Source organism: Oncorhynchus tshawytscha, linkage group LG28 (assembly GCF_018296145.1).
Source record: "Oncorhynchus tshawytscha isolate Ot180627B linkage group LG28, Otsh_v2.0, whole genome shotgun sequence".
NCBI classification, from domain to species: domain Eukaryota; kingdom Metazoa; phylum Chordata; class Actinopteri; order Salmoniformes; family Salmonidae; genus Oncorhynchus; species Oncorhynchus tshawytscha.
In genome coordinates this window covers 32,229,231-32,237,398 of record NC_056456.1, presented here as the reverse complement: position 1 = coordinate 32,237,398, position 8,168 = coordinate 32,229,231, and positions in this window count along the sequence as shown.

Here is an 8,168-nt window from a genome sequence, read left to right as displayed (position 1 = left end):
CACGTTCATTGTATGGAGGAGACCAAGGCGCAGCGTGATATGAATACATTCTTCTTTTAATAAAGAAAGAACACTAAACAAATGTGAATCTATATAGAATGAGTGCTGACATGCAACTACACATAGACAATAACCCACAAAATACCCAAGCAATATGGCTACCTAAATATGATCCCCAATCAGAGACAACGATAAACAGCTGCCTCTGATTGGGAACCAATTCAGGCCACAATAGACCTACATTACCTAGACATACAAAAAAAAACATTGATATACAAAAACCCTAGACAGGACAAAAACACACATACCCATCCTCGCTACACCCTGACCTGACCAAAATAATACATAAAACATAGATAACTAAGGTCAGGGCGTGACACTTAATATGATCAATTTGAAATTATTTATACTTTTCCTTTAAGTATATTCAAATCCAAATACTTTAAAATATTTACTCAAGTAGTATTTTACTGGGTGACTTTCAATTTTACTTGAGTCATTTTCTACGAAGTTATGTTACTACAGTATGAAAATGGGGTACTTTTTCCACCACGGCCTACATAAAGGTCTGAATACTTATGTAAATGTACTATTTCAGTTTTCGATTTTTATAAATTTGCAAACATTTCTAAAAAACTGTTTTTGTATATGTTCTCTCACTGGCTACTTTACTTTACAGCCATGACATCAGTGCTTCGACATTGTCACTTGATAAGAAGAATGTGCTTTGATATGCATAACTTTATGACAAGAGCCATGAGCACCTCTGTGACTGCATGCCAAGCCATCACACTGACAGATGGTAATGAACTTGTACGGCATTTGTGTGTACACCCATTGCTAAGCCCCATGAGCACACAATCAGGCATGCAAAACGCACACACACTCAAACACATGCACGCACACACAAATTAAGCTGTGCCAACAAGCAGAACGCTGTCACTGAACCAAACTTTGGGCAAATGTCACCTCGCTACTCTCATCCCCACAGAACAGTAATGTCAACACGTGAAACCTCTCCCTGTAACTCTGAGCCCTGCGTCCTCCAGTTCTCCCAAGAGTAGCCGAGTCAGAGAAACGTAGTTAACTAAGGTTTTGGATAAATGACAAAGTTACATGACTGCTAAACTGTTATATAAACACTCATTAATCCTTATCTCTCATGAATATGACATCCTGACTCAACCTGCAATGACAGACATTCCAAACCCGTACTTTGTACAACACTAAATCTGATAGTTCACATACAGTATAACAGGGTTCCCAAACTGACGGCCCATTTTATTTACCCAAGTTTCATGAGCAAAAAAAATATTAGACATAAAAGACGAAGGAAATCAGCTCCAAATCTGTGCAAGTATCCACACACATAGAGAGACACGTGATCGTATTCAAATGTAAGCAAGTTTTATCATTATTATGTTTTAGTCAAATATGATATATTTGGGGGATTCTTGCAGTCAATTTGCAGTCTACAAATGACTTGTAATTTTGTTCTGGCACCCACCATCCGCTCAAGAAACAAATCGGCCCACGGCTGAATCTACACTGAACAAAAATATAAACACAACATGCGACCATTTAAAATATTTTACTGAGTTACAGTTCATATAAGGAAATCAGTCAATTTAAATAAATAAATAATGCCCTAATCTATTGATTTCATGACAGGTCACAGATACCTTAAAAAAGGTATGGGCGTGGATCAGAAAACCAGTCAGTATCTGGTGTGACCACCATTTGCCTAATGCAGCGTGACACATCTCCTTCACATAGAATTGATCAGGCTGTTGATTGTGGCCTGTGGAATGTTGTCCCACTCCTCTTCAATGGCTGTGCGAAGTTGCTGGATATTGGCGGGTACTGGAACACGCTGTCCTACACGTTGATACAGAGCATCCTAAACATGCTCAATGGGTGACATGTCTGGTGGGTATCCAGGCCATGGAAGAACTGGGACATTTTTAGCTTCCAGGAATTGGGTACAGATCCTTGCAACATGGGACTCTATATTATCATGCTGAAACAAGAGTTAAAGGTGGCGGATGAATGTCACGACAAACGGCCTCAGGATTTCGTTGTGTCCTGAGCATTCAAAATGCCATCAATAAAATGCAATTGTGTTCGTTGTCAGTAGTTTATGTCTGCCCATACCATAACCCCACACTCACCCTGGGGCACTCTGTTCACAACATTGTCTTCAGAAAACTGCTGCCACCACCATGCTTAACCATAGAGATGATGCCAGGTTTCCTCCAGACGTGACGCTTGGCATTCAGGCCAAAGAGTTCATTCTCGGTTTCATCAGACCAGAGAATCTTGTTTCTCATGGTCTGAGAGTCCTTTAGCTGCCTTTTGGCAAACTCCAAATGGGCTGTCATGTGCCTTTTACTGAGGAGTGGCTTCCGTCTGGCCACCCTACCGTAAAGGTCTGATTGGTGGAGTGCTGCAGAGAAGGTTGTCCTTCTAGAAGTTTCTCCCATCTCGATAGAGGAACTCTGGAGCTCTGTCAGAGTGACCATCGGGTTCTTGGTCACCTCCCTGACCAAAGCCCTTCTTCCGCAATTACTCAGTTTGGCCGGGAGACCAGCTCTAGGAAGAGTCTTGGTGGTTAAAAACTTCTTCCATTTAAGAATGATGGAGGTCACTGTGTTCTTGGGTACCTTCAATGCTGCGGAAATTTGTTGGTACCCTTTCCCAGATCTCTGCCTCGACACAATCCTGTCTCTGAGGTCTACGGACAATTCCTTCGACCTCATGGCTTGGTTTTTGCTCTGACATGCACTGTTAACTGTGGGACCTTATATCGACATGGTTTGGAAAGGTACACACCTGTCTAATTAATTTAATTTAGCACAGATGGACTCCAATCAAGTTGTAGAAACATCAAGGATGATCAATGGAAACAGGATGCACCTAAGCTCAATTTTGAGTGACATAGCAAAGGGTCTGGATGCTTATGCAAATAAGGCATCCATTTTTATTTTTAAGATATTTTCACAAATTTCTTAAAGCCTGTTTTCACTTTGTCATTATGGGGTATTGTGTGTAGATGTATGAGGATTTCTTTAAAAAAATCCATTTTAGAATAAGTCTGTAAAATAACAAAATGTGGAAAAGGCTAAGAGATCTGAAAACTTTCCGAATGCATATACAATTGAAAATATTACATGACATTTTATTTCATAACACTTTACCCAATACATTTACTGTGTTCCCTCAGGCCACTACACCACTATCACATATTTACAATACAACATCCATGTGTACGTGTGTGTAGAGTGCATGTCTTATCATGTGTAAGTGTGTGTAGAGTGCATGTCTTATCATGTGTACGTGTGTAGAGTGCATGTCTTATCATGTGTACGTGTGTGTAGAGTGCATGTCTTATCATGTGTACATGTGTAGAGTGCATGTCTTATCATGTGTAGAGTGCATGTCTTATCATGTGTACGTGTGTGTAGAGTGCATGTCTTATCATGTGTACGTGTGTAGAGTGCATGTCTTATCATGTGTAGAGTGTGTCTCTTCACAGTCCCCGCTGTTCCATAAGGTGTATTTTTTTACCTGTTAAAATCTGATTCTACTGCTTGCATCAGTTACCTGATGTGGAATAGAGTTCCATGTAGCCATGGCTCTAAGTAGTACTGTGCACCTCCAATAGTCTATTCTGGACTTTGGGACTGTGAAGAGACCTCTGGTGGCATGTCTTGTGGTGTATGATCGGGTGTCTGAGATGTGTGCTAGTAGTTTAAACAGACACCTCGGTGAATTCAGCATGTCAACACTTTTTTACAAAAGTCAATCTCTCATCCACTTTGAGCCATGAGAGATTGACATGCGTATTATTAATGTCAGCTCTCCGTGTACATTTAAGGGCCAGCCATGCTGCCCTGTTCTGAGCCACATGACTGAACAGTAGTCCAGGAGCGACAAAACTAAAACCCGTAGGACCTGCCTTGTTGATAGTGCTGTTAAAAAGGCAGAGCAGCACTTCATTATGGACAGACTTCTCCCCATCTTAGCTACTGTTGTATCAACATGTTTTGACCATGACAGTTTATAATCCAGGGTTACTCCAAGCAGTTTAGTCACCTCAACTTGCTAAAATTCCACCTTATTTATTACAAGATTTAGTTGAGGTTTAGGGTTTAGTGAATGATTTGTACCAAATACAATGCTTTTAGTTTTAGAAATATTTAGGACTAACTCATTCCTTGCCACCCATTCTGAAAGTAACTGCAGTTCTTTGTTAAGTGTTGCAGTGATTTCACTCGCTCTAGTAGCTGACCTGTATAGTGTTGAGTCATCCGCATACATAGACACACTGGCTTTACTCAAGGTCAGAGACATGTCCTTAGTAAAGATTTTTAAAAAGTAAAGGGAGCTTCCTGAGTGGCGTAGTGGTCTAAGGCACTGCATCACAGTGTTGCGGCGTCACTACAGCCTGGGGTTCGATCCAAGGCTGTGTCATTACTGGCCCTGACCGGGAGTCCCATAGGGCGGCACACAATTGGCCCAGCGTTGTTAGGGGAGGGTTTGGACGGGGGGGCTTTACTTGGCACATCGTGCTCTAGCAACTCTCTGTGGTGGGCCGGGCCCTATTGTCAGGGTCTATTGGCCGGGCCCTATTGTCAGGGCCTATGGGCCGGGCCCTATTGGCCGGGCCCTACTGTCAGGGCCTATTGGCCGGGCCCTATTGTCAGAGCCTATTGGCCGGGCCCTATTGTCAGGGTCCTATTGTCAGGGCCTATTGGCCGGGCCCTATTGTCAGGGCCTATTGGCCGCGCCCTATTGTCTGATTTCGCTCGTCAGTTGAATGGTGCTTCCTCCGACACATTGGTGCAGGTGGCCTCTGGGTTATGGGAGCGGGTGTTAAGAGGCGTGGCTTGGTGGGTCCTGTTTCGGAGGATGCATGACTCGAGCTTCACCTCCCCCGAGCCTGTTGGGGAGTTGCAGTGCTGAGACAAGATCATAATCACAAAATTCGGGAGAAAAAGGTGTTAAAAATTACAACCGCTGCCATGGAGAATTCCAGATTCTACTTGGATATTGCTGGAGGCTTCCATTAAAGAACACCCTCTGTGTTCTGTTAGACAGGTAACTCTTTATCCAAAATTTAGCAGGCGGTGTAAAGCCATAACACATACGTTTTTCCATCAGCAGACTACAAGTCGATAATGTCAAAAGCCGTACTGAAGTCCAACAAAACAGCTCCCAAAAACATTTTATTATTAATTTCTCTCAGCCAATCATCAGTCATTTGTGTAAGTGCCGTGCTTGTGGAATGTCCTTCCCTATAAAGCGTGCTGAAAATCTGTTGTCAATTTGTTTACAGTAAAATAGCATTATATCTGGTCAAACACAATTCTTTCCAAAAGTTTACTAAGGGTTGATAACAGGATGATTGGTCGGCTATTTGAGCCAATAAAGGGGGCTTTACTATTCTTCGGTAGTGGAATGACTTTTGCTTCCCTCCAGGCTTGAGGGAACACACTTTCTAGTAGGCTTAGATTGAAAATATGGCAAACAGGAGTGGCAATATTGTCCGCTATTATCTTCAGTAATTTTCCATCCAAGTTGTCATTGTTGATAGACAACAATAATTTTTTCACCTCTTCCACACTCACTTTACAGAATTCAAAATTACAATGCTTGCGTTTCATAATTTGATCAGTTATACTTCTACGTGTACTGTAGTGTCAACATTTGTTGCTGGCATATGATGCCTAAATTTGCTAATCTTGTCAATGAAAAAATCATTAAAGTAATTGGCAATATAAGTGGGTTTTGTGATGAATGAGCCACCTTACTCAATGAATGATGGAGTTAAGTTTGCCTTTTTGCCCGAAATGTCATTTAAGGTGCTCTAAAGCTTTTTACTATCATTCTTTATGTCATTTATGTTTGTTTCATTCCAGCTGCACCAATGTGTGGGAGGAAACACCGTACTGGCGACCGTGTCAGCGTGCGCTGCGCCCGGCCCGCCATAGGAGTAGCTAGTGCACGATGGGACAAGGACATCACTGCCGGCCAAACTCTCTCCCCTAACCCAGATGACGCTGGGACAATTTTGCGCCGCCCCATGGGCCTCCCGGTCGCGACAGAGCCTGGACTCGAACCCAGAATCTCTAGTGGCACAGCTGGCACCGCCGGGCCACTTGGGAGGCTAATCGACATGGATTTAATGGTTTTAACAGTCATTTTCTTAATGGGTGCGTGCTTATTAGTAACTGGAATAAGCAATTTCATAAATGCGTCAAGTGCAGCGTCTGGTTGCTCCTCATTACACACCATTCTTTACATCAACAACATAGGAATCACTACAAAACACATTGTATGACCTCTTATACACTATACTAGGCCCAGCCTTTGGATCTTTGGTTTTCCTAGATATGGCTACTGTATTGTGATCACTACATCCGATGGATATGGATACTGCTTTAAAGCACATTTCTGCAGCATTAGTAAAGATGTGATCAATACATGTTGATGATTCCATTCCTGTGCTGTTTGTAACTAAACTGGTAGGTGAATGATAATCTGAACCAGGTTGCAGTCACTAGTTAACCAGTTTGAAGCTTTTTCTTGAGTGGGCAGCTTGATGAAAGCCAGTCAATATTCAAATCACCCAGAAAATATACCTCTCTGTTGATATCACATACTTTATCAAGCATTTCACACATGTTATCCAGACACTGAGTGTTAGCACTTGGTGGTCTATAGCAGCTTCCCACCAAAATTGGCTTTAGGTGAGGCAGATGAACTATTACTTAAACTAAATACGGTTGAAGTTAAGTTTTATAGGACTGTGGTTCTGAATATAAATGGCTACACCTCCACCTTTGGCATTTCTGTCTTTCCTGTTGATGTTTTAACCATTGTTACCACTGTATCATCAAAGGTATTATCTAAGTGAGTTTCAGAGATGGTCAGAATATGAATGTCATCTGTAAATTACTGATTTTATGAACCTTGTTTCTTAAGCTACATATGTTAACATGGGCTATTTGTAGAAATGTTCTGGGATGCTTGATTGTTTTCATTGCTTACTGGGAAGCTTAGCAGAAGTAGACATGCTCATGTTATTTATGTTAGTGCAGGGTGAGCTGCACACAGTGGGTTTCCTACTAGTGCACGCCACCTCAGTGCTAATAGTATAACTCTAGTTCATAGGCACATGATTACTGCATACAATAGCTGTAGGATAAGCCGAGGCATTCAGGGCAGTGAGAGGGACATACAATGTAAGTAATCTAATGTGTCTTCCAACGCCCCTGGGATAATGTACATTTGCTGTAACATTTTGACAGCTCAGCAACACAATGGTAGGGATTAACTGAGCTAAGCTTGGGTCATTGATAAACTATTGTCTCAATGCAGCCTTATAATGTTGTGAAAGGATCCAGGAACCCAAATGATTTGGGTGGATCCCATCTCCATTTAAAATGATCTTTGTTTCCAGAAGTTATCAAAGTGGTCAATAAATGTTACCCTCAGATTTGCAATAGCGGGAGGGCTAAAAGTCTTAGTCTGCTGAAACGCTCAATGCCACTATTTAGGAAGGGCACAGGGCCAGATATTATGGGGTGTTTGTTGGTGTCAAGCAGAGACCCAATCAGTTCTTTAAAATCCATCTCCAAATCAAATCAAATGTTATTTGTCACATGTGCCGAATACAACAGGTGTAGTAGACCTTACAGTTAAATGCCGAATACAACAGGTGTAGTAGACCTTACAGTGAAATGCCGAATACAACAGGTGTAGTAGACCTCACAGTGAAATGCCGAATACAACAGGTGTAGTAGACCTCACAGTGAAATGCTGAATACAACAGGTGTAGTAGACCTCACAGTGAAATGCTGAATACAACAGGTGTAGTAGACCTTACAGTGAAATGCTGAATACAACAGGTGTAGTACAGTGAAATGCTGAATACAACAGGTGTAGTAGACCTCACAGTGAAATGCTGAATACAACAGGTGTAGTAGACCTTACAGTGAAATGCTGAATACAACAGGTGTAGTAGACCTTACAGTGAAATGCTGAATACAACAGGTGTAGTAGACCTTACAGTGAAATGCTTACTTACAAGCCCTTAACCAAAAATGCTTTAGGAAGTTAAGAAAAACGTGTTAAGTAAAAAATAGATAAAAAAATAATTTAAA